Genomic DNA, 26,663 nt, shown 5'->3' on the forward strand with positions numbered 1-26,663 from the left:
TAGAAATTAGTTTTGGCAGGCTAATGAAGCCATATGGGATATTGGGTACTGAGCCTGGCCAGCAAGCAGAGTGCAAGGCTATACCCTGTCTGCTGTCCCATAGCTCCTCCTTCAATAGGAAAACTTTTTTTTTAATAATAAATTTTTTTAAACCCCGTGATTACAAACATGACTGTAGTTGGATTTCAGTCACAAAAAGAATATCCCCCTTCACCAGTGCAATATTTCCATCACCATCCACCCCCCATCTCTCTCCTCCCACACTCCCTGCCTGTATTTGAGACAGGCATTCTACCTCTCTCACTCATTAGCATTGCCATGGTAGTTGTTAGTGTAGTATTTCTCTAACTGTACTCACCCCTCTTTGAGGTGAGTTTCATATCGTGAGCTGGTTCTTCTGGCCCTAATCTCTGGGCATTATTACAATAATGTCTTAATTTTCTTAAAATCCAAAAATAAGCGAGACTCCTGTGTGTGTCTCTCTCTTCCTCTGTTTTATTTCACTCAGCATAATAGTTTTCATGTCCATCTATGTATAGGAAAATTTCATGAGGTCACCTCTTCTGACAGCTGCATAATATTTCATTGTGAATATGTAACAAAGTTTCTTTAGCCATTCATCTGTTGAAGGGCATCTTGGTTGTTTCCAGAGTCTGACTATTGTAAAAAGTGCAGCAATAATTTAGGTATGAGGAAGGAATTTTTGTATTGCAATTTTCTGTTCCTAGGGTATATCCCTAGGAATGGTATAGCTGGGTCATTCAGAAGTTCAATTTCCAGTTTTGTGAGGAATTTCCATATTGTTTTTCATAAGGGCTTGACTAGACTGCATTCCCACCAGCAGTGAATGAGAGGTTCTTTCTACCCACATCCCCTCCAGCACTTATTGTTCTTGTTCTTTGTGATGTGTGCCAGTCTCTATGGCATGAGTTGGTACCTCATTGTTGTTTGATTTGCATCTCCCCGATAGTTAGTGATGTGTAACTTTTTTTTTTTTTTTGGTTTTTGGTTCACACCCGGCGGTGCTAAGGGGTTACTCCTGGCTGTCTGCTCAGAAATAGCTCCTGGCAGACACGGGAACCATATGGGACACCGGGATTCAAACCAACCACCTTTGGTCCTGGATCGGCTGCTTGCAAGGCAAACGCCACTGTGCTATCTCTCCGGGTCCGATGTGGAACATTTTTATGTGTCTTTTGGCTATTTGTATTTCTTCTTTGAGAAATTGTCTGTTCATTTTTTTCCCACATTTTTTATGCAGTTAGATGATTTTTTCTTATTAAATTCTGTCAGTAACTTGTATGTCTTAGACATTAGCCCCTTGTCTGATGGTTGTTGGGTGAATAGTTTCTCCCATTCTGTGGGTGGCTTTTGTATCCTAGGCACTATTTTCTTTGAGGTGCGGAAGCTTTGTAGCTTAATATAGTCCCATCTGTTTATCTCTGTTTCCACTTTTATGGAGAGTGTTGTTTCCGCCTTGAATATGCCTGTAGTCTCTATGTCATGGAGTGTTTTTATCTACATGTTGTTCAATATACCTTATGGTTTCAGGTCTGATATCCTGGTCCTTAATCCACTTGAATTTGACCTTCATGCATGGTGTTAGATGGAAATCTGAATTTGCTTTTTTTCCAAGTGGCTGACCAGTTGCCCCAACACCACATGTTGAAGAGGATTTTCTTGCTTCATTTTGCATTTCTTGCCCCTTTATCAAAGATTAATTGATTGTATGTAGTAAAGAATCTATGCAAGAAAACTACAAAACATTGCTTCAAGAAATAAAAGACACAAGGAAATGGAGGCACATACCCTGCCCATGTATTGGCAGGATTAACATCATTAAAATGGCAATACTCTCCAAAGCTTTGTACAGATTTAATGCAAATCCTCTAGGGATACTCATGATATTCTTTTAAGAAGTGAATTAAACACTCTTGAAATACATTTTGAACAATAATCACCCATGAATAGTCAGAGAAACTCTTGAGAAAAGGCATATGGGAGGCATCACCTTTTCCAAATTTAAATTGTATCACAAAGTCATTAAAACAGCATGGCCTTGTTAGAAAGAGAGACCCTCAGACCAGTGGAATAGACTTGAGTTTTTATAAAATGTTCCCCAGACATACAATCAATTAATCATTGAATAAGGGGAAAGATGCAAAATGGAGTAAGGAAAACTTCTTTAACAAGTGGTGTTGGGGCAACTCATCAACCACTTGCAAAAAGGCAATCTGATATTGACTCAAACTCTTCAAAATATTTCTGTTTGAAGATACTTTCTTAAATACAGTATGTTAAATAGTATGTTAGAGTGTATTCAATAAATAAGCATGGAAACAATAACTTTCACCCAAGCTGTTAATTTTCTGGGCTCACACTCTTGACCTTAAAGTTTGTTTTTGTATCAAGGATGCCTGTAAATATTTCTATACATGTACAATCTTCCTTTTCTAATTATAATTTACATTTATAACTTTATGTTTTCATTATACTTTATTAAATGAGATAGCTTTGTAAAGGAACAAAAAGTTTTAAGGCAATAATGACTAAAATAATCTGTAGTACCTAAAGACAAATACCTTCCTCCTAATAAAATAGTGATTATACCTGGAGCAAAGAAAGTGACAGCTAGCACAGCCAAATAAAATGGAGGAACATAGTTTCCTTAGAGACAGATGCCAAGAAACTGAATAAAAGGCACACTGAAATGATCTGAATAGAAGAATTTGTTCAACTGATTGTATGAGTTTGTGACATCTAGTTGCTAGCCTCTGAACCTAGTGCAAATTGGGTTGAATTGACACAATCAAATCTCATCTGGCTTCTAATTAAAAAACTAACTAGGGGGCCAGAGAGATAGCATGGAGGTAAAGTGTTTGTCTTGCATGCAGAAGGTCAGTGGTTCGAATCCCGGCATCCCATATGGTCCCCAGAGCCTGCCAGGAGTGATGTCTGAGTGTAGCCAGGAGTAACCCCTGAGTGCTTCTGTGTGTGATCCAAAAACCAAAAACCAAAACTCAAAAAACAAAAAAAAAAAACCCAAAACAAAACAAGACAAAACAAAAAACTAACTATACATTTTACCTTTCAGGTACTAGGAAGGATTGGATAAAACTGGTCAGTAACACAGATCTTGAAGGAAACCAAGAAATAGAAAAAAGCTTATAGCAACTATAAAATGAGAGTAGACTAGAGAGATAGTATAGTAAAGTACTTGCCTTACATGTGGTCGACCTAGGCTCGATTCCAAAAGCCATACATGATCCCTTGAGCACCAACAAGAGTAATTCCTGAGTGCAGAGCTGGGAGTAATTCCTGAATATAGCTGGATGTGCCTCTCTTTCAAAAAATATCACTTATCTCATAGGCAGTGTACTGACAGAAATTCATACTTCTAGAAAAATGCTGAACTGAATTTTAGATGAAGTTATACAGATATTGGGTGTAAGTGAAATAAGGTAGGTCTTTTACTCAAATACCATGAAAGGAGATGCTTTCTTCTTTATAACCAAGATATATACTTTAGAAAAATAGAGGAATTGAAAAGCTTTTAAAGACCAATACATGGCAGCTAGATCGTTTTTCAGAAATTAAATGTCATACAAGAGAGTTAAATTTAGAATTGTTATTGTTGGTCATATATGAGCTTCTTAATTTTCACAATTTTGAATTAATGAATATTCAACTTTCATATACTTTTGTATTGTGAGGTAATAGATGCTCAGTGATAAAACTGGAGGATATTTTTTAGAAGTTTTTGCCATGTTTTTTTCTTGCATTTTCTATTTAACTTTGAGGAAAATCCTCAAGATTATCTTCCACTGGTATATTATGCATGACATGCCATATATTATTATGATGCCTAATATTATTATGAATTATTATGATTCATATGTTTAAAGAAAAATTCTGTGCATTATGGGTTATACATAGGTATAGACAGATCACTAACTACAAAACAAACAATAACTGATTTTCATTCCATGTATCAAAAACACTGCATAAAGCAGCTTTGTTTTATGTTTACACATTTTTTCTCTTTTCTAAAAAAATTTATTTTATTTAAACTATTGTGATCTATAAATTCCTGCATAGTTAGATTTCAGATAAACAGTGAGTAAGGGCCATTCTCATCACCAGTTTTGATCTCTCTGCATCAAAAATCCCAGAGTGCATCTTATACCACCATACTTTGCCCTCTGGCTTGCCAGTATAACAGGTCCATTTTAGTTTAGATGGTTAAAGTTTAGGTCTTTTGATTCTATTGTCATTGTCTTTGGCTTGCATATTTCATTCATTCCTTAGTTTTTCTCCATCAATGCATCTGAGACCACTTAGACCCTGCTTCCCAGCCATTCTTCTTTACTTTCTTCTTAGTTTTATAGAAAAATGAAGAAATACATGGTAAAACAAAGTAATCCATGTTTATTCATTTTTAAAAAGTTTCTTTTTTTTTTTTTTGGTTTTTTGGGCCACACCCATTGACGCTCAGGGGTTACTCCTGGCTATGCGCTCAGAAGTTGCTCCTGGCTTGGGGGACCATATGGGACACTGGGGGATCGAACCGCGGTCTGTCCAAGGCTAGCGCAGGCAAGGCAGGCACCTTACCTCTTGCGCCACCGCCCGGCCCCAAAAGTTTCTTTTTTTTTGGTGATTTTTGGGCCACAACCAGTGACACTCAGGGGTTACTCCTGACTATGAGCTCAGAAATCGTTCCTGGCTTGGGGGACTATATGGCACATTAATCTGTAATCAAACTACCTTCTGTCCTGGATTGGCTGCATGCAAGGCAAATGCCCTACCACTGTGCTATTGCTCCAGTTCCTTAAAAAGTTTTCTAAGGATATAGGATAATAATGAAACTATATTTTATCTAAGATTACTTTTCTTGCTAACGCACCTTATTGGTAGGGGCTAATAATACTTTAATAAATTTTGTTTCAGCTCAGTTAAATAACAGATGACCTTTTATTGTACTTCTCTATTTGGTTTGCTATATACATTTTGATGATTACTCTACAATCTTCCCAGCATGACTTGATCTAAAACCACTTTTTATGGTTTGGAAGTTTTCAACAAAATTTTCTGATTAATTTCTATTTTCTTTTATTTCCTGCCCACATTAAAGGTGTAAATTAGCAGTTATATAATAAGTAGAGCAGCAGGATTGGATAAAACACATGAATATACTACTCCTCTCTCTGGCAATTTTTCAATCATTTATGTTGATTGTCATTAATGAGACTTTGGGTATTTTGTTTTTTGTTTGTTTTGTTTCTTGTTTTGAGGGCCACACTTGGTGACACTCAAGGGTTACTCCTGGCTATGAGCTCAGAAATCTTTCCTGGCTTGGGGAACCATATGGGATGCCGGGGGTGGGGGTGGGGGATAAAACTGCAGTGTGTCCTTAAGTCAGCTGTGTAAAAGGCAAACACCCTACCTCTGCGCCACTGCTGAGGCCTCTTGGGTTTTATTCATTTTTTTTGCAATCAACCTTGATTGAGTGCTTATCACTGGTAGGCAATATGTAGAGAATAAGATTGATTTCAAATTTGCTTTGAAGGAGTTTATGTTACAGTAGAAACTAAATGTGTACTTAAGTTTGGGAAGGACATAAGCTGTTTTAGGATGTGGGGTGGGGTGAGTGATCTGTTGCCAATGACAGTTGAGATGAGATGGAATGCTAGGGTAGGCTAACTTTTGTCAACCAGAAGAGGAGACTGATGGTCTAGAAACCAGTTATATAAAGTCAGTGATCCTTGATAAGTCCCCAGATCTGAATCCAGATCTAAATTGCAGTATTTCCTCTTCAAACCAAGAAATATAGAAACTTCATAGAACTGTGAAGCATACAAAATCATCTATCCAATTAATTTATATATGGGAAGAAAATGACCTTCCTTGAACTTCCAGTCATTGAATTTAGAATGTATGGCAATAATGTCACTAAGTATAATTCCCATAAAATATGAAAGGGTTCACAAATATGGTATTAATATTAACTCCCAACCATCATTCACAGCATTCTCTGTAGTTTCCCCCTTTTTTAATATAAATATTTATTTAAGCACCACGATTACAAGCATGTTTGTAGTTGGGTTTCAGTCATAAACAGAATAACACCCCTTTCACCAGTGCAACATTCCCGGCACCAATGCTCCCCCTCCTCCCCTGCCCCTTCCTGTATTCATGACAGGCATTCTACTTCTCTCATTTTTTAACATTGTCATGCTAGTTGTTAGTGTAGTTATTTCCCCAACAGCATTCACCACTCTTTGTGGTGAGCTTCAAATTGTGAGCCAGTCCTTGCTTATCAGGGAATTTTCTAAATGCCATTTAAGCAGAATGTGGAATGAAGAATACAATTGCTCATTCCCCTCAATACTTTCCTTATTCTAGTTTTCAATGTTAAGTATTGCTATAACACCTCAAATTTCTTTTTTTGTTTTGTTTTGTTTTGTTTTTGGGCCACACCCAGCGATGCTCAGGAGTTACTCCTGGCTGTCTACTCAGAAATAGCTCCTGGCAGGCACGGGGACCATATGGGACACTGGGATTTGAACCAACCACTTTTGGTCCTGAATCGGCTGCTTGCAAGGCAAATGCCGCTGTGCTATCTCTCTGGGCCCAACACCTCAAATTTCTTTTTTTTTTTCTTTTTTTTTTGTGGGTATTTTTTTTTATTTTAATTATGACAACAAAGATGCAAAGAAAGAGGACAGGGTAAAGTTACAGTGGAAGTCCAATCACCCATAAACAGAATTCTCGGTAGTCCCATCGATGATATCCCAGCCTTGAACTTTCAGCCAAAGAACATTAAGAAAAACAAAACTGAACCCATGTACAATACAATTACTTTGTCCCTCAAATCCCCAGTTGTAGTACATACTATTTCTTAGCAGCACACAATATAATCTAAAGACATTAGACTTATGTAACTCCTTAAACATTGAGGGCAAAGTACATTTCTCTAGTTCCATGCACATGTTTACTAGTTTAAGTTAACCTCAAAAGTTTTAGTAGGTTGTTTTTCTTAAGGATCGGAGTCAAGGGAACATAGTAAAAAACGGTATTAAAGTGGCATTTGTTTGCATAGGCCCACCAAAACATAAGGGACATGGAAAGACAAATTATGGTCTAAATACAAGGAGACCCTACCCCTGAAGTTTCCTGGCACAGGACTGACTCTGGGCTCCAGGCAAACTAGTTTGTCCAATTCAAGTCATCGTCTGTAGTGGCAATACACCTCCATTCCTCACATAGTCTCTGTTGTTGGTATCATGCTTCTGTATTAAAGATCCTGGAGTCTGCATATCCCATATTGCAGTCAGGATGGTGCAGAGCATCCTCTCGTTTCACTTCACACTTAAGGGGCAATAGAGAGAACCATTTCCTGCAGAGCAGGTCATTGTTGTTGTCAAGTCTTCTCAGTGTAAACGGAAGTCTCTTTTTAGGAGGTCGATGTCAGACCCTTGGTAGTGTCTTTCCTGGTAGAGGACTGCTTCCAGCTGTTGCTATAAAAGACCTTGGATGTTTTGTAGATAGCTTGCCTGGTTCCGGCGTGAATGGAGGATGCCCTTTCTTCTGAGGCCTATGCCAGTTCATTATATCAATGTTCAGGGTGTAAGGTACATTGTACTGAGATTTATTAGATAAGAACTTATCTGTATGTATGGTGTTTTCCCATTTTAATGTGTCTATGCAAACAAGGATAAATGCCATGAAGCATTATTGGTGCATCTGGAAGCAATAGGAACAAGACCAGCAATTTCCATGACATAGTTCAATCATAGGCATCAAACTGAGGGACAGTTCCAACAACAATCCTTACTGAATAGCTTACAAAGAAAAGACAAGATGAAAAGTGGATAGAAACATCATGGTAGAAGAATATATAGAGAGTTACATCAGTTAAAGAAAATACCCATAAAATATTCAAAAGATATGTGCTCAATATGTGTTCAATTCGTGTCCTTTGAAATAGTTCTGGGATTTGTTAGATCTACTGTATGACTTAGGTCAGAGATTAGAACTGTGTGTTACTGAAGTTAAGAAGGGTAAATCTGGGGTACTTATGGTTGGGAGGAGCATATGTTCGTGCGGGGGCACTAGCCCCTACGCGGTTTGCAAAATGAAGACTGGTATGAAATTGCCAGTGACAGCCTGAGTATAGCTGAGCAACTATCTGCCACCCACCAGATCAAACTCCACCCCCTAAGCCCCACCCTAGGCCAGTCTCCGGACCCGGCCTGGGAGTGGGGAAAACCCAGGGTGCCCCGTCAGCTCCTTCCCGGAACCCACCTGGAGATCCGGAGGAATGGGGGAGAGGGGGGTCGGGTGACCCAGGTCTGGGCCCCCCTACCCTAGGCCGGGCCAAAAGGCTGCTGGCACATGCGGAGGCCTAACACCTCAAATTTCTAACAAATAATTTTTTAATGGTTTTTGGGTCACACCCGGCAGCACTCAGGGGTTGCTCCTGACTCTATGCTCAGAAATCACTCCTGGCAGGCTCGGGGGACCATATGGGATGCCGGGATTCAAACCACCATCCTTCTGCATCTAAGGCAAATGTCCTACCATTGTGCTATCTCTCAGGCCCCCAACAAGGAATTTTTAAAATTCTTTAAATTATACTTTTAATCTATATCTGAATTTTCAAACTACCCTTGAATCCCCTGTAAGTTCAAAAATTGAACAAAACTTGCATAATATTTTTAATAATTTTTATTGTGACCAAGGCGAATTATAAATCTTTCATAGTAATATTTTAGGTACATAGTGACATTGAATCTGGGCATTCCCACCACCAGTGTTGTCCTTCCTTCACCCCTGTACTCAGCATTCATCCCATATCTTCCTCCTAGGTCCCCTAGGCTGCTAGTATAAATGGTCCCCTCTGTGTCTAGTTTGTTGTAGATTGGATATTGATTCTGTTGTCATTGGCTTTGGAATGGATTTTTTTCTTTTTTTTGGTTTTTGGGCCACACCCGGAGTTGCTCAGGGGTTACTCCTGGCTGTCTGCTCAGAAATAGCTCCTGGCAGGCACAAGAAACCATATGGGACACCGGGATTCGAAGCAACCACCTTTGGTCCTGGATCGGCTGCTTGCAAGGCAAATGCCGCTGTGCTATCTCTCTGGGCCCTGGAATTAATTTTTAATTCTGATCATTTTATTTTTTATTTCTACTCAATGTTCATATGACTGATCTTGGTACCATTCATTTCCCCGCCTCAGTTTATGAGGCAGAACAAGATGATTCAAGTTATGTGGTTCTGTCAGAAGGGAAGACAAAAATCAAAAAAAGCAAAAAGCAAAAAACTGGTAGGAGTCCATCTAGAAGGTTATAAATACTAATTTAAGAGAAGAAAGGGAAAAAAGGAAGAAAAACATAATAAAAAGACAAAAACACACAAAAAAGAACAAACAAGAAAACAAACAAACAAAAATCAAAGCTACAATGACCAAAAAAAAAAAAAAAACCCAACTCGTAAACAACCACAGCAATACAGACAACAACCAAACTACAATAACAAGCCTACAATAAAAAGAAAAAAAACGTGCTTTTTTTTTATGAGTAGAGTAAATATTGGGGAAATTAGAAAGGGAATTTCCTTGGCCTAAGAGATACAAGGGTTCTCCACCCTTGAAGCATACTGTCATGGGAATAACTACAGGCTCCATACATGCTCTTTTACTCTCTTATATGTCATTTTATGGTGCCTGGAAACTTTCCACTCTATTGTGGATGATAAAATCAGGCCTCTCTAAAGAGAACTTGGTATTTGTATAGGTCATAGGATAGAGCCTAAAATAGAGTCTTTCTTTACAGTTCTATAAGTTCTGTTCCATCACTGTTGTTGTAATTAGTCTTCTGTAATTGGTGGTCTTGGTTTTTGCACCGATACTAGGACAAAGCCTAGAATAGTTTTTCATTATGTTTCCACAAGTTCTGCTCAGTTGCAGTTGTTTCAGTCCGACACCTGGAATTAGTGATCTTGGTTGTTGTACAGATCGTAAGCCAAAGCCTAGGCTAAGGTCTTTCCTATTGGTCCCAGGATATGTTCTGTCCAGTCATGGTTGTCAAAGTTAGTCTTCTGTAGTTAGTGATCTCGATTTTTTGCACAGATCAAAGGGTGATGTGCATTCTGATCTCATCTTATTGTTAGGTGTTGAAATAAGACAACCTGCTCTTAGACCAAGTTGTACTGTATCCGCATTGTCACGATGTCATATCAAAACTGGCGCATGTTGGTGTCAGAGCAGTATTAATAATGTCCCACAGGGAGATTGGTTCCTGGAGCTGTTGCGGAGAACTGTGTCGGTTCCAAGTCTGAGATCAAGGGCTCAGGGTTGGAAGTCACTCTCTAATCACGTGGAGTCTAAGTTGGAGCCACATGACATATGTTCAATGTGGGAGGTACCCTTGTATTGTAAAATGTATGAGTTCTTATCCCTAGTAGATAAGAGCTAGTTTTTATATGTAAAATTTCTGCATTTTTAGTATGCCTTTGCAAAAAGAAATGGTGCTAAATTATATTGCTGGTACATTTGGGGGTGAGATTGTCAAGCTCCATCATCTCTGTGCCCTGGTTTTGACCTGAACTTTTATCCTAGGCAAGACTTTTTCTTGTAGGTTTTTGTACCAAAACAGGTAAAGTTAAGGAATAGAAGAAAACAAAAACAAGACAAAACACAAATATAAAGGCAAAAATAGATAAAAATAAATTTTATAAAAGTAATTAAGGGAGCAAAATGATGCAGGAGACTACCTTACATTTGGGGATAAACAGATTAAGAGGTAGTATTATAGAGGTCTTAAACTTATAAAAGAAATATAGCCTTCCTATTTTCTTTTTAGATATTCTTGTGGGGGGGTGGAATTCAAGGTAGATTTTTATCACACATTCTGGTCTTGTTGAGTTTGAGATATGATTTGCGGCAGAAAGGGCTCAGGTAAAGTTCTTGCACTGGGGTCCTTCTGGAGCTGAGTTCGATATCAAGCAACAGTCCACATTTGGGGATGTGTGAGGAGGGATACAGAGCATGAGTCAGCAGGAGTGTTGGTTGTAATTTCTTGCTGGAGGAGGAGATGTGGTGCTGAAAGGGTGTCCATTCGCTTGGGAGCTGGATGATGGCTTACTGGGCAGGAAGTCATTCCCGATACCTAATGAGTTAAGAACTGAGGGTAAAGAGCGTTAAATAAGGAGGAATTGGGGGGTGAAGGGATAATAGGATTTTTGAAGAGGGGAGGAGGAATAGTATATAGGAGCAGCTACATACACTATAGGCAGGGATTGTTTACAATTTAGGTTTGGCACTCAGAGAGGAGTCTTCTATCTATGTACTTTTATGCCCACATAAAGACACATTAGTGACCTATTCTTAAGTTGTTGTTAGAGATCTGACCCTAATAGGATGGGTCTAAGTTCTTAAGGACTGGTTTAATTAAAATAAATAATTAGCTTAGGTATAGCTTAGGAGAGAGAGGAGGGAGAACAAGAGATAAGAGAGAGGAGAAAAGAAAAATAATTAAATATAGTAAAAATAAGTTAAAAAAGAAAATTAAGTAAGTCAAATAAAAGTGAATGGGCTGGTGTGTTGGAGTTGGGAGGCTTTCCTAGGTTTCAGGGTTAGATAACGGCTGGAGTATTTTAGGCTACACATAGTTTTTGTGTCTCGGGTACTAAGCAATGTTGTAGTGAGGCCTATCTATGTAGGTATCTACCCTATTTAGTCACTGTAGTCTGCTACATCTTATGTATCAACGTTCCTTTCCTAAAGAGAAACTAACAGTGTGAGTTTTATTTGACATAGATTGAATTGATGATTATGATGAGGAGGAAGAAGAAGAACAAAGAGGAGAAGGAAAGGAGTAGGAAAAAAGAGAGAGAAAGAGAGAGAAAGGAAATGTTTATATGCTAAACCATGTACTATGAGTAGGTCTTGTAACATAAGTCTGTGCTTCGCAGTTAACTGTATCAGTGGTATTTTTTTGTATCAGTGGTCTTAATGATCATATGCGTCAGGTCCTAATAGTGGACTTAAACCAGAGGAAAGGGTATATTGGAGTGTTTTTATCAAGACATTATCATAATGAAAACTGAATATGGTATCTAGTATGACTGAGCACCAAGGTGTAAAATTAGGATGTCCATTCTTTGTATCAAGAATCCCTGTGGACAAAGAAGCTGAAAGGTTATTTTATACCTAGTAAGATTAAGGCATTAAAACATATTGTTATGATCACTGCAGCTGGATTCCCTGGCTTCCAATCATATTTTTCATCTGTATCTGTGTATAAGTAACCTAAGATTATTATTGTAGTCCTTTTTATTTAAAGGCTGATTACATACCTGTTCCCATTGTTGCTGGGTTGTTTTTTTTATGGTATAATGGATAGTTTAGGTTTTGTGTAGTTCCTCTTCCACTTGATTGGAACACTTCTCCCCATTAAATGCTGACAACTATGGTGCTTGGAGTTTCTACCCTATTAGACCATTGTATTTGTTCTTGAAGTATTATATGTATATATGGTATATAGTCTAAATACCTCAGAAAAGTACTATCATTCTGTATTTATCCTCCTTCTTCTGGCTTACTTCATTTAATACAATATTTTCTATATCCATCCATGTTGCTGCAAAATCCATGATTGTATTGTTTCTAACTTCTGTGTAGAATTCCATTGTGTATAAATGCCATATCTTCATGATCCACTCATCTGTTTTTGGGCATCGAGGTTGGCTCCAAATCTTGGCTATTGTACTGAGTGCTGAGATAAATAGTGGAGTGCACACATATTTTGGGATGAATGCCCTTCTGTCTTGGGGATAGATACCCAGGAAAGCGATTTCTGGGTTATATGGCAGCTCAATTCTGAGTTTACTCAACACTCTCCACAGTGTTTTCCATAGGGGTTGGAGTAGGCAGCTTTCCTTCCAGCAGTCTATGAGAGTTCCTTTCTTCCCACATCCTCACCAACAGAGATTTTTCCTGTTATTTTTGATGTGAGCCATCCTCACTGGTGTAAGCTGGTACCTCATTTTTGTCTTGACTTGGATTTCCCTAATGATGAGTGATGGTGAGCATGTTTTCATGCGGTCTATTGGCCATCTTTTGGTCTTTCTCAGAGAAGTGTCTATTCATTTCTTTCCCCCATTTTTTAATGGATTTATTAGATTTTTTGAGTTCAACTCTCTCAGTGCTTTGTATATCCAAAATATCAGCACTTTATCTGACGTGTTGAGTGTAAAAAATTTTTCCCCATTGTGTTAAATGTTTTATATTTTTAACTAGAGTTTCTTTTGCCATGCAGAAACTTTCCAGTTTGACATAGTCCCATTTATTTAGGTTCGATGCTAAAGTTCTTGCCATTGAAATTGTATCCTCAAAAACTTTTTTGATATATAGGTCTTGAAGTGTACTGCCTATTTTTCCTCAATAAACTTTATAGATTGTGGTCTGATTTCAAGGTCTTTAATTCATTTTGAGTTGACTTTTGTGTGAGGTGTGAGGTATGGTGTCTTTAATTTTTTACAGTTGGTTATCCAGTTGTTCCATCACCATATGTTGAAGAGACTGTCTTTGTTCCATTTAAAGTTCTTGGCTCTTTTTACCAAATATTAGTTGATTGTATATTTGGGAGTTTATTTCTGGATATTCTATTCTAACCTACTGATCTGAGACTCTGTCTTTGTTCCAGTACCATGCTGTTTTGATCACTATGGCTTTATAATAAAGCTTTAGATTAGGTAAAGAAATGCCACCTAGCTTCTTGTTTTTCATGTATTTGGCTAACCTCAGTCTTTTGTGATTCAATATGAATTTTATAAATGATTGTTTTAAGTCCTGAAAAAATGATCTCTGAATTTGGATAGGGATTGCATTAAATCTATATACAAATTTAGGTAAGATAATCATTTTGACGATGTTGATTCTACCTATCCATGAGCATAGGATGTTCTTAGGTCCTCTTCAATTTATTTCTGAAATGTTTTGGTTTACATGGTATAGGTCCTTTACTTCTCTTGTAAGGTTGATTTTGGATACAATTTTAAATGGTATTGTCTTTTTAAATTTCTTTCTCTTCTACTTCATTATTTGTATAAAGAAACGCTACTGTCTTTTGTATATTGACTTTATAGCCAGCTACTTTGCTGTACTGGTTAACTGTTTCTAGGAGTTTTACCATGGAGTCTTCAGGGTTTTCAATGTATATCATAATATCATCTGCTAAAAGAGATTGTTTCACTTCTTATTTACTTTTTGGATTCCTTTGATTCGCTTCTCTTGTTTGAATCCTATTGGTAAGACTTCTAAAACTATATTGAATAAGAGAGGAGAGAGTGGAAAGCTTTGCTTAGTTCCTGACCTTAGTGGAAATGCTTTCAGTTTTTCACCATTAAGAATAGTGTTGGCTGTAGACTTTTTATAGATATCTATAACTATGTTGAGGAAGGTTCCTTCCAGTCCTATTTTGCTGAGTGTTTTCATCATGAATAGGTGTTGGATCTTATCAAGTGCCTTCTCTGCATAGAATGATATAATCTTGTGATTTTTGTCTTTCTTGATGTGGTGTATGATGTTGATTAATTTGCATATATTGAACCATCCTTGCATCCCAGGAATAAAACTCAATTGGTTATAGTGTATAATCTCCTTTATTTATTGTTGGATTAGGTTTGCTAAGATTTTGTTAAGGATTTTTGCATCTATGTTTATTAGTGAGATTGGTCTGTAATTTTCTTTCTTGGCAGTGTCTTTGCCATCTTTGGGAATGAGTTTGATATTAACATCATAAAAGAGTTATGAAGGATTCCTGTCTTTTCTTTTTTTAATTTTTTTTCTATTATTCTATTTCTTTAAAAATATGGAATGCTTCACGAATTTGCGTGTCATCCTTGTGCAGGGGCCATGCTAAACTTCTCTGTATCGTTCCAATTTTAGTATATGTGCTGCCGAAGCGAGCACGATTCCTGTCTTTTCAATATATTGGAAGAGCCAATGGATCAATGGTAGTAATTCTTCTTAAAATGTTTAATAGAATTCACCTCTAAAGCTATCCTGACCTGGACTTTTGTTTTTTGGAGTTTCTTAATTACTGATTCAATTTTCTCAGATATGATTGACCTATTTAGGCTTTCTACATCCTCCTTATCCAGTCTTGGAAGGCGATATGTTCTAAGAAATCTGTCTGTTTCTTTTGGATTCTCTAACCTGAGTATAGTTGTTCATAATAAGTTCTCATGATGTGCTAGATTTCTTGGGGTTCTGTTGTAATCTCTTCCCTTTCATTTATGATCTCATTTATTTGGCTGTTCTCTCTCTTTTGTTTGGTGATTCTTGCCAGTGGTTTGTCTATCTTGTTTATTATTTTGAAAAACCAATTCCTGATCTCATTGATTTTTTGTATTGTTTTCTTAGTTTCTATATTGTTTATTTCTGCTCCTGTTTTTATTATTTTTTTCTTCTGTCTGTGTTTGTGTTTCTTTGCTGCTTTTTTTCCAAAATTTTAAGGTGTCTCTTTAAATTGTTGATTTTGTCATTTTCCTCTTTCCTGACATAGGTCTGTATTGCTATGAGTTTTCCCCCTAATTACTAGCTTTTTGCTGTCCCACTGATTTTGAAAAGTTGTCTCTTGGAACATTGGTGATGGGAATGTTGCACTGGTGATGGGTGGTGTTCTTTACATGACTGAAACCCAAACACAATCATGTATGTAATCAAGGTGTTTAAATAAAAAAAAGTAAAGTTGTCTCTTCATTATCGTTTTCTCAAGCAATTTTTTGATCTCTTCCTTGAATTCCTCTTTGATACAGCTGTTGTTGAGCAGCATGTTGTTTAATCTCTAAGTGTTGTATTTTCTCCACAGCTTCTTTTTACAGTCATTCTTGATCTCTGTTGCATAGTGATCTGACACAGTGCTTCTAATTATCCTTATATTTGTGACTTTGTGCAAGTTATATTTATATCCTGAGGCATGGTCTATTCTGGAGAATGTTCCATGTGCACTTGAGAAGAAAGTGTATTCTGCTTTCTGAAAATGGAGGGCCCTATATAAGTCCATTAGTCCTAGATCATCTAATTTCTCATTTAGGGCTCTTATTTCTTTGCTAGTTTTCTATTTGGTGGATTTGTCCAGTGGTGATAGTGGAGTATTGAAATCTCCTACTACTATCCCCTTTCCTTCCATATACTTCTCTATGTTTGTGAGAAATGCCTTACATATTTTACTGGTTCTGTATTTGGTGCATAAATGTTGACCAGAGTTAGTATTTCTTGCTGTAGTACTAATCAGTAAGCAGATGACCCTCTTTATCTCTAATCACTTTCTTGGTTTGAATGCAAATTGGTCTTATATAATAATGGCTGTCCCACTTTTTTTTGTTTTCCATTGGCTTGAATAATGATTTCTATCCTTTTATTCTAAGCCTGTGTCTATCCTGTACTTGTAGGTGTGTTTCTTGCAGCAGCGGAAATCCAGTTTTGTTTATGATCCCACTCTCTACTATGTGTCCTTTATGAGAGAGTTTAGTCCATTGACATTTTAGGAGATTATTGACAAAGAGGGGCTGCTGTACAGATTGTATTGAGTTGGGTGGGTTGTTTGTTACAATTGGGTGTTTGGGATTCTGTTATTCATCTCTGAGTAAAGTCATTTAGAATCTGTTTTGTTTGCACAAATAATGTGAGTTCTCTTTTGTCTGAGAATTTTTCAGTCCTCCCTTCAAGATGAATGAGAGTTTTTGTAAGGTAGTGGACTCTAGGTTGGAAGTTTCTGTCATTCAGTCATTTAAATATGTCATTCCATTGTTTTCTTTTTTGGATCGTTTCAAATGGGAGATCTGGTTTGATTCTTATATTCCTTCCTTTATACTTGAGGATTTTATACTCCCTTATTGCTGCAGGGGTCTCAAACTCATGGCCCGAGGGCCGCAAACGGCCCTCCATAAAACATTTTGTGGCCCTGCCCTAGAGGGATCTTTTTTTTTTTTAATGCATAATTTTTTTTATTTAAACACCTTGATTACATACATGATTGTGTTTGGGTTTCAGTCATAAAAGGAACACCACCCATCACCAGTGCAACATTCCCATCACAAATGTCCCAAATCTCCCTCCTCCCCACCCAACCCCCGCCTGTACCCTAAACAGGCTCTACATTTCCCTCATACATTTTCAATATTAGGACAGTTCAAAATGTAGTTATTTCTCTAACTAAACTCATCACTATTTGTGGTGAGCTTCCTGAGGTGAGCTGGAACTTCCAGCTCTTTTCTCTTTTGTGTCTGAAAATTATTATTACAAGGGTGTCTTTCATTTTTCTTAAAACCCATAGATGAGTGAGACCATTCTGCGTTTTTTCCTCTCTCTCTCTGACTTATTTCACTCAGCATATAGGATTCCTTGTACATCCATGTATAGGAAAATTTCATGACTTCATCTTTCCTGACAGCTGCATAATATTCCATTGTGTATATGTACCACAGTTTCTTTAGCCATTCGTCTGTTGAAGGGCATCTTGGTTGTTTCCAGAGTCTTGCTATGGTAAATAGAGCTGCAATGAATATAGGTGTAAGGAAGGGGTTTTTGTATTGTATTTTTGTGTTCCTAGGGTATATTCCTAGGAGTGGTATAGCTGGATCGTATGGGAGCTCGATTTCCAGTTTTTGGAGGAATCTCCATATCGCTTTCCATAAAGGTTGAACTAGACAGCATTCCCACCAGCAGTGGATAAGAGTTCCTTTCTCTCCACATCCCCGCCAACACTGTTTATTCTCATTCTTTGTGATGTGTGCCATTCTCTGGGGTGTGAGGTGGTATCTCATCGTTGTTTTGATTTGCATCTCCCTGATGATTAGTGATGTGGAACATTTTTTCATGTGTCTTTTGGCCATGCGTATTTCTTCTTTGTCAAAGTGTCTGTTCATTTCTTCTCCCCATTTTTTGATGGGGTTAGATGTTTTTTTCTTGTAAAGTTCTGTCAGTGCCTTGTATATTTTGGAGATTAGCCCCTTATCTGATGGGTATTGGGTGAATAGTTTCTCCCACTCAGTGGGTGGCTCTTGTATCCTGGGCACTATTTCCTTTGAGGTGCAGAAGCTTCTCAGCTTAATATATTCCCATCTGTTAATCTCTGCTTTCACTTGCTTGGAGAGTGCAGTTTCCTCCTTGAAGATGCCTGTAATGTCCTGTAGTGTTTTGCCTATGTGCTGTTCTATATATCTTATGGTTTTGGGGCTGATATCGAGGTCTTTAATCCATTTGGATTTTACCTTTGTACATGATGTTAGCTGGGGGTCTAAGTTTAATTTTTTGCAAGTGGCTATCCAATTGTGCCAACACCACTTGTTGAAGAGGCTTTCCCTGCTCCATTTAGGATTTCCTGCTCCTTTATCAAAAATTAGATGGTTGTATCTCTGGGGAACATTTTCTGAGTATTCAAGCCTATTCCACTGATCTGAGAACCTATCCTTATTCCAATACCATGCTGTTTTGATAACTGTTGCTTTGTAGTACAGTTTAAAGTTGGGAAAAGTAATTCCTCCCATATTCTTTTTCCCAATGATTGCTTTAGCTATTCGAGGGTGTTTATTGTTCCAAATGAATTTCAAAAGGGTCTGATCCACTTCTTTGAAGAATGTCATGGGTATCTTTAGAGGGATGGCATTAAATCTGTATAATGCCTTGGGGAGTATTGACATTTTGATGATGTTAATCCTGCCAATCCATGAGCAGGGTATGTGTTTCCATTTCCGTGTGTCCTCTCTTATTTCTTGGAGCAGAGTTTTATAGTTTTCTTTGTATAGGTCCTTCACATATTTAGTCAAGTTGATTCCAAGATATTTGAGTTTGTGTGGTACTATTGTGAATGGGGTTGTTTTCTTAATGTCCATTTCATCCTTATTACTATTGGTATATAGAAAGGCCATTGATTTTTGTGTGTTAATTTTGTAGCCTGCCACCTTGCTATATGAGTCTATTGTTTCTAGAAGCTTTTTGATAGAGTCTTTAGGGTTTTCTAAGTAGAGTATCATGTCATCTGCAAACAGTGAGAGCTTGACTTCTTCCTTTCCTATCTGGATTCCCTTGATATCCTTTTCTTGCCTAATCGCTATAGCAAGTACTTCCAGTGCTATGTTGAATAGGAGTGGTGAGAGAGGACAGCCTTGTCTTGTGCCAGAATTTAGAGGGAAGGCTTTCAGTTTTTCTCCATTGAGGATAATATTTGCCACTGGCTTGTGGTAGATGGCCTTCACTATATTGAGAAAGGTTCCCTCCATTCCCATCTTGCTGAGAGTTTTGATCAAGAATGGGTGTTGGACCTTATCAAATGCTTTCTCTGCATCTATTGATATGATCATGTGGTTTTTATTTTTCTTGTTATTGATGTTGTGTATTATGTTGATAGATTTACGGATGTTAAACCAGCCTTGCATTCCTGGGATGAAACCTACTTGATCGTAGTGGATGATCTTCTTAACGAGGCATTGAATCCTATTTGCCAGGATTTTGTTGAGGATCTTTGCATCTGCATTCATCAGTGATATTGGTCTGTAATTTTCTTTTTTGGTAGCGTCTCTGTCTGGTTTAGGTATCAAGGTGATGTTGGCTTCATAAAAGCTATTTGGAAGTGTTTCTGTTTGTTCAATTTCATGAAAGAGTCTTGCCAAGATTGGCAGTAGTTCCTCTTGGAAAGTTTGATAGAATTCATTAGTGAATCCATCTGGACCTGGGCTTTTGTTTTTCGGCAGACATTTGATTACTGTTTTAATTTCATCAATGGTGATGGGGGTGTTTAGATATGCTACATCCTCTTCCTTCAACCGTGGAAGATTATAAGAGTTCAAGAATTTATCCATTTCTTCCAGGTTCTCATTTTTAGTGGCGTAGAGTTTTTCAAAGTAGTTTCTGATTACCCTTTGAATCTCTGTCATATCAGTAGTGATCTCTCCTTTTTCATTCCTGATACGAGTTATCAAGTTTCTCTCTCTCTCTTTCTTTGTTAGGTTTGCCAGTGGTCTAGCAATCTTGTTTATTTTTTCAAAGAACCAACTTCTGCTTTCGTTGATCTTTCGGATTGTTTTTTGAGTTTCCACTTCGTTGATTTCTGCTCTCAGCTTTGTTATTTCCTTCTGTCTTCCTATTCTTGGGTCCTTTTGTTGAGCATTTTCTAGTTCTATTAGCTGTGTCATTAAGCTACTCAGGTAAGCTCCTTCTTCCTTCCTGATGTGTGCTTGCAAAGCTATAAATTTTCCTCTCAGTACTGCTTTTGTTGTGTCCCATAAGTTCTGAGAGTTTGTGTCTTGATTGTCATTTGTTTCCAGGAACCTTTTGATTTCCTCCTTGATTTCATCTCGGACCCACTGGTTATTGAGCATGAGGCTGTTTAACTTCCAGGTGTTAAAGTGTTTCTTCTGAGTCCCTTTGCAGTTCACAAATAATTTCAGAGCCTTGTGGTCAGCGAAGGTAGTCTGCAAAATTTCTATCCTCTTGATCTTATGGAGGTATGTTTTATGTGCCAGCATGTAGTCTATCCTGGAGAATGTCCCATGTACATTGGAGAAGAATGTGTATCCAGGTTTCTGGGGATGGAGTGTCCTATATATATCCACTAGGCCTCTTTCTTCCATTTCTCTCCTCAGGCCTAGTATATTCTTGTTGGGTTTCAGTCTCGTTGACCTGTCCAGTGTTGACAAAGCCGTGTTAAGGTCCCCCACAATTATTATGTTGTTGTTGATATTATTTTTCAGATTTGTCAACAGTTGTATTAAATATTTTGCTGGCCCCTCATTCGGTGCATATATGTTTAGGAGAGTGAATTCTTCCTGCTCTACGTACCCCTTGATTAATATAAAATGTCCGTCTTTGTCTCTTACAACCTTCCTGAGTATAAAGTTTGCATTATCTGATATTAGTATGGCCACTCCAGCTTTTTTATGGGTGTTGTTTGCTTGGATAACTTTTCTCCAGCCTTTTATTTTGAGTCTATGTTTGTTCTGACTATTCAGGTGCGTTTCTTGTAGGCAGCAGAAGGTTGGATTGAGTTTTTTGATCCATTTAGCCACTCTGTGTCTCTTAACTGGTGCATTTAGTCCATTGACGTTGAGAGAACGAATTGTCCTGGGATTTAACGCCATCTTTATTTCAAAATTTGTTGTGTCTTTTGGGTAGTCTTGTCTTAGATTAGGTCTTTCAGTTTTTCTCTTAAGACTGGTTTTGTGTCTGTGAAGTTTCTGAGCTGTTTTTTGTCTGTGAAACCATGTATTCTTCCATCAAACCGGAAAGTGAGTTTTGCTGGGTATAGTATTCTGGGTGAAGCATTCATTTCATTCAGTCTTGTCACAATATCCCACCACTGCTTTCTGGCATTGAGCGTTTCTGGTGACAGGTCTGCTGTAAATCTCAGGGAAGCTTGCTTGAACATGATTTCCCCTTTTGATCTTGCTGTTTTCAGAATTCTGTCTCTATCTGTGGGATTTGTCATTGTGACTAGGATGTGTCTTGGGGTGGTTTTTCTGGGGTCTCTTTTGGTTGGTACTCTTCGGGCATGCAGGATTTGATCACATATATTCTTTAGCTCTGGAAGTTTCTCTTTAATGATGTTCTTGACCATTGATTCTTCCTGGAAATTTTCTTCCTGGGTCTCTGGGACTCCAATGATTCTTAAGTTGTTTCTGTTGATCTTATCATAGACTTCTATTTTCGTCTGTTCCCATTCTTTGACTAATTTTTCCATTGTCTGCTCATTTGCTTTAAGTTTTTTGTCCAATCTCTCCTGCTGTATGGAATTGTTTATGTATCTCATCTTCCACAGCACCAAGTCTATTCTCAGCTTCTGATACCCTGTCCCAGAGCTTATCCATTTTGTCATTCACTTCGTTTACTGACTTTTTCAGTCCTGTTAGTTGACATGTTATTTCAGTTTGGAGTTTTGTCATTTCTGCCTTCATATTTTCTTGGTTCTTATTAGTGTTCTGTTCAACTCGATCCATGGTTTCTTGGAGTCTGTTGAGCACCTTCCATATTGCTAGTCTAAAGTCCTTATCTGAGAGGTTGATTAGTTGTTCAGTCATTATCTGGTCCTCAGAATTGTCATCTTCATTCTCTATGTCTGATGCTGGCCTGCGTTGTTTCCCCATTGTCACACTTGTATTGTGGGTTTTTCTACGTGTTGTGGTGGTATTCATTGTCTATATGATGTAGGCAGCACACTCCTCTGGCTCCTCCCTTTCTGGATGGGCTGACTTGCCTCTAAGGGAGGGGAGTCCTCCGTGGATGAAGCCTCACACTGGGTCAAATCTTAGGCCCGAGCATGCAACAGAGAAGACAGTCCAGAGAGAAATGTTTGCTTCTGTGATATAGCGCCGTTCTTAGTGTGATTTTTCCTTCTTGTTGCAATGGAGTTCTTTCCTTAGAAAGAGTGCACGGCCGCGTAGCGAAGCGGAGCGGCAGTGCTCCTCTGAGCCTCTTTTTGCCCCACTCGCAAGAGTTTCACGCAAGAGGACAGTAGACAGACATAGACAGGTCACACTCACAGTCTTTCACAGCTGAGCCCCACTGGGCCGGTGTACTTTCGCGGATTTTCCCCACCTGGTGTCACACACAGGGAGCCAGCTTTTGCAAAGGTTAGCCGGTTTTTATGCTCTGAAGTCCCTCCCTGAAAATGGCGTCTGGGCGAGCGAGGTTTCTGGAGGCTCTTTTTGCCCCACTCGCAAGAGTTTCACGCAAGAGGACAGTAGACAGACATAGACAGGTCACACTCACAGTCTTTCACAGCTGAGCCCCACTGGGCCGGTGTACTTTTGCGGATTTTCCCGCCTGGTGTCACACACAGGGAGCCAGCTTTTGCAAAGGTTAGCCGGTTTTTATGCTCTGAAGTCCCTCCCTGAAAATGGCGTCTGGGCGAGCGAGGTTTCTGGAGGCTCTTTTTGCCCCACTCGCAAGAGTTTCACGCAAGAGGACAGTAGACAGACATAGACAGGTCACACTCACAGTCTTTCACAGCTGAGCCCCACTGGGCCGGTGTACTTTCGCGGATTTTCCCCACCTGGTGTCACACACAGGGAGCCAGCTTTTGCAAAGGTTAGCCGGTTTTTATGCTCTGAAGTCCCTCCCTGAAAATGGCGTCTGGGCGAGCGAGGTTTCTGGAGGCTCTTTTTGCCCCACTCGCAAGAGTTTCACGCAAGAGGACAGTAGACAGACATAGACAGGTCACACTCACAGTCTTTCACAGCTGAGCCCCACTGGGCCGGTGTACTTTTGCGGATTTTCCCCGCCTGGTGTCACACACAGGGAGCCAGCTTTTGCAAAGGTTAGCCGGTTTTTATGCTCTGAAGTCCCTCCCTGAAAATGGCGTCTGGGCGAGCGAGGTTTCTGGAGGCTCTTTTTGCCCCACTCGCAAGAGTTTCACGCAAGAGGACAGTAGACAGACATAGACAGGTCACACTCACAGTCTTTCACAGCTGAGCCCCACTGGGCCGGTGTACTTTTGCGGATTTTCCCCGCCTGGTGTCACACACAGGGAGCCAGCTTTTTCAAAGGTTAGCCGGTTTTATGCTCTGAAGTCCCTCCCTGAAAATGGCGTCTGGGCGAGCGAGGTTTCTGGAGGCTCTTTTTGCCCCACTCGCAAGAGTTTCACGCAAGAGGACAGTAGACAGACATAGACAGGTCACACTCACAGTCTTTCACAGCTGAGCCCCACTGGGCCGGTGTACTTTTGCGGATTTTCCCCGCCTGGTGTCACACACAGGGAGCCAGCTTTTGCAAAGGTTAGCCGGTTTTTATGCTCTGAAGTCCCTCCTAGAGGGATCTTTTTATGTTTTGTTTTGTTTTAGTTGTTTGGGCCACATCCCCCAATGTTCAAGGCCGACTACTGACTTTGCACTCAAGGATCATCTCGACTTTGCCTCTTGCGGCCCGAAGGTAAATTGAGTTTGAGACCCCTGCAACGAGTTCCTCTTTTTTTCTTTTCTTTTCTTTTCTTTTCTTTTCTTTTCTTTTCTTTTCTTTTCTTTTCTTTTCTTTTCTTTTCTTTCTTTCTTTTCTTTCTTTTCTTTTCTTTCTTTCTTTCCTTCCTTCTTTCTTTCTTTCTTTCTTTCTTCTTTCTTTCTTTCTTTCTTTTCTTTCTTTCTTTCTTTCTTTTCTTTCTTTCTTTTTTCTTTCTTTCTTTCTTTCTTTCTTTCTTTCTTTCTTTTTTCTTTTTTTCCTTTCTTTCTTCTTTCTTTCTTTCTTTCTTTTTCTCTTTCTTTCTCTTTCTTTTTTTTTCTTTCTTTCTTTCTTTCTTTCTTTCTTTCTTTCTTTCTTTTCTTTCTTTCTTTCTTTTCTTTCTTTCTTTCTTTCTTTCTTCTTTCTTTCTTTCTTTCTTTCTTTCTTCTCTTTCTCTCTCTCTTTCTTTCTTTTCTTTCTTTTCTTTCTTTCTTTCTTTCTTTCTTTCTTTTTCTTTTCTTTCTTTCTTCTTTCTTTCTTTCTTTCTTTCTTTCTTTCTTTTCTCTTTCTTCTTTCTTCTTTCTTTCTTTCTTCTTTCTTTCTTTCTTTCTTTCTTTCTCTTCTTTCTTTTCTTTCTTTCTTTCTTTTCTTTCTTTCTTTCTTTCTTTCTTTCTTCTTTTCTTTTTCTTTCTTTCTTTCTTTCTTCTTTTTCTTTCTTTCTTCTTTTTCTTTCTTTCTCTTTCTCTTTCTTTCTCTCTCTCTCTTTCTTTCTTTCTTTCTTTCTTTCTTTCTTTCTTTCTTCTTTCTTTCTTTCTTTCTTTCTTTCTCTTCTTTCTTTCTTTCTTTTCTTTCTTTCTTCTTTCTTTCTTTCTTTCTTTCTTTCTTTCTTTCTTTCTTCTTTCTTTCTTTCTTTCTTTCTTTCTTTCTTTCTTTTCTTTCTTTCTTCTTTCTTCTTTCTTTCTTTCTTTTCTTTCTTTCTTTCTTTCTTTCTTTCTTTCTTTCTTTCTTTCTTTCTTTCTTTTCTTTCTTTCTTTCTTTCTTTCTTTCTTTCTTTCTTTCTTTCTTTCTTTCTTTCTTTCTTTCTTTCTTTCTTTTTTCTTTCTTCTTTCTTTCTTTCTTTCTTTCTTTCTTTCTTTTTCTTTCTTTCTTTCTTTCTTTCTTTCTTTCTTTCTTTCTTTCTTTCTTTCTCTCTCTCTCTCTTTCTTTCTTTTTTCTTTCTTTCTTCTTTCTTTTTTTGCCATTTTGATTATTATATGTCTTGGTGTTGGTTTATTAGGGTCTATTTTATTAGGAACTCTTTTCACCTCTTGGATTTGCACTGAAGCCTCTTTTCAGATGGTGGCAAACTTTTCTATTTCTATTTTTATTGTCATGGCTTTCATTGCTACCTTTAGGTCCTCATCCATTGGGCCCATGCATTTTGGTGGGTTTGGACACTTGCTAGAATTATTCTCTATATCCCCTGTTGTTAGTGTCTTCTGTAGTTTAACCTTATTTCTTTGCATTTGGTGGTTTAGCCTTGGATTTGAGCCCTCTTTTTTCACCTGTGGAGTGGTTTGGGTCCCTTCTCTGGAGTGTGGCCCTAGGCGGGTGTGATGGCTGCATTGCTGAGGTTTGGCCCCACCCTCAATTTGCTTCCCTTATTTTACCTGCCAGAAGGTGTAGGTCCCCTCTGTCTTGCTCAACTGCGGCTATGTTTCCCCTTTCCCTTTACTTGTCAGACAGTGTAGGTCACCTCTGTGCACCTCCTTCCTCAGCAACAATAATAGCAGAGAGCTGGTCTGGGCCTGGGTCTGTTTTTCCCTCTCCCTTTATCTGTCAGATGGTCTGTGAACCACTTCCCCAGCTGCAGTAATGCCAGAGAGCCAGTCTGGGCCTGGGTCAGGTTTCTCTTCTCAAAAATTGCATAATGCTCACAGTTTTTCACAGTTGGGCCCCACTGGGCCGGTGTACTTTCGTGGATTTTCCCCACCTGGTGTCACACACAGGGAGCCAAAGGTAAATCCAAATGGATTAAAGACCTCGATATCAGCCCCAAAACCATAAGATATATAGAACAGCACATAGGCAAAACACTACAGGACATTACAGGCATCTTCAAGGAGGAAACTGCACTCTCCAAGCAAGTGAAAGCAGAGATTAACAGATGGGAATATATTAAGCTGAGAAGCTTCTGCACCTCAAAGGAAATAGTGCCCAGGATACAAGAGCCACCCACTGAGTGGGAGAAACTATTCACCCAATACCCATCAGATAAGGGGCTAATCTCCAAAATATACAAGGCACTGACAGAACTTTACAAGAAAAAAACATCTAACCCCATCAAAAAATGGGGAGAAGAAATGAACAGACACTTTGACAAAGAAGAAATACACATGGCCAAAAGACACATGAAAAAGTGCTCCACATCACTAGTCATCAGGGAGATGCAAATCAAAACAACGATGAGATACCACCTCACACCCCAGAGAATGGCACACATCACAAAGAATGAGAATAAACAGTGTTGGCGGGGATGTGGAGAGAAAGGAACTCTTATCCACTGCTGGTGGGAATGCCGTCTAGTTCAACCTTTATGGAAAGCGATATGGAGATTCCTCCAAAAACTGGAAATCGAGCTCCCATACGATCCAGCTATACCACTCCTAGGAATATACCCTAGGAACACAAAAATACAATACAAAAACCCCTTCCTTACACCTATATTCATTGCAGCACTATTTACCATAGC

The 26,663-nt window shown here is 38.6% G+C and overlaps 1 protein-coding gene and 1 non-coding gene across 2 annotated transcripts in view; both read right to left on the minus strand.

Moving 5' to 3' along the window:
- Positions 1-26,663, minus strand: part of PHF3 (PHD finger protein 3) — a 425,013-nt gene that overhangs the window by 203,546 nt on the left and 194,804 nt on the right. The window lies entirely within an intron of this gene.
- Positions 14,868-14,974, minus strand: LOC126015012 (U6 spliceosomal RNA). Its single transcript, XR_007497921.1, has one exon. It is a non-coding gene; the product is annotated as a U6 spliceosomal RNA (small nuclear RNA).

This window comes from Suncus etruscus, chromosome 7, assembly GCF_024139225.1.
Source record: "Suncus etruscus isolate mSunEtr1 chromosome 7, mSunEtr1.pri.cur, whole genome shotgun sequence".
Classification (NCBI taxonomy): Eukaryota; Metazoa; Chordata; class Mammalia; order Eulipotyphla; family Soricidae; genus Suncus; species Suncus etruscus.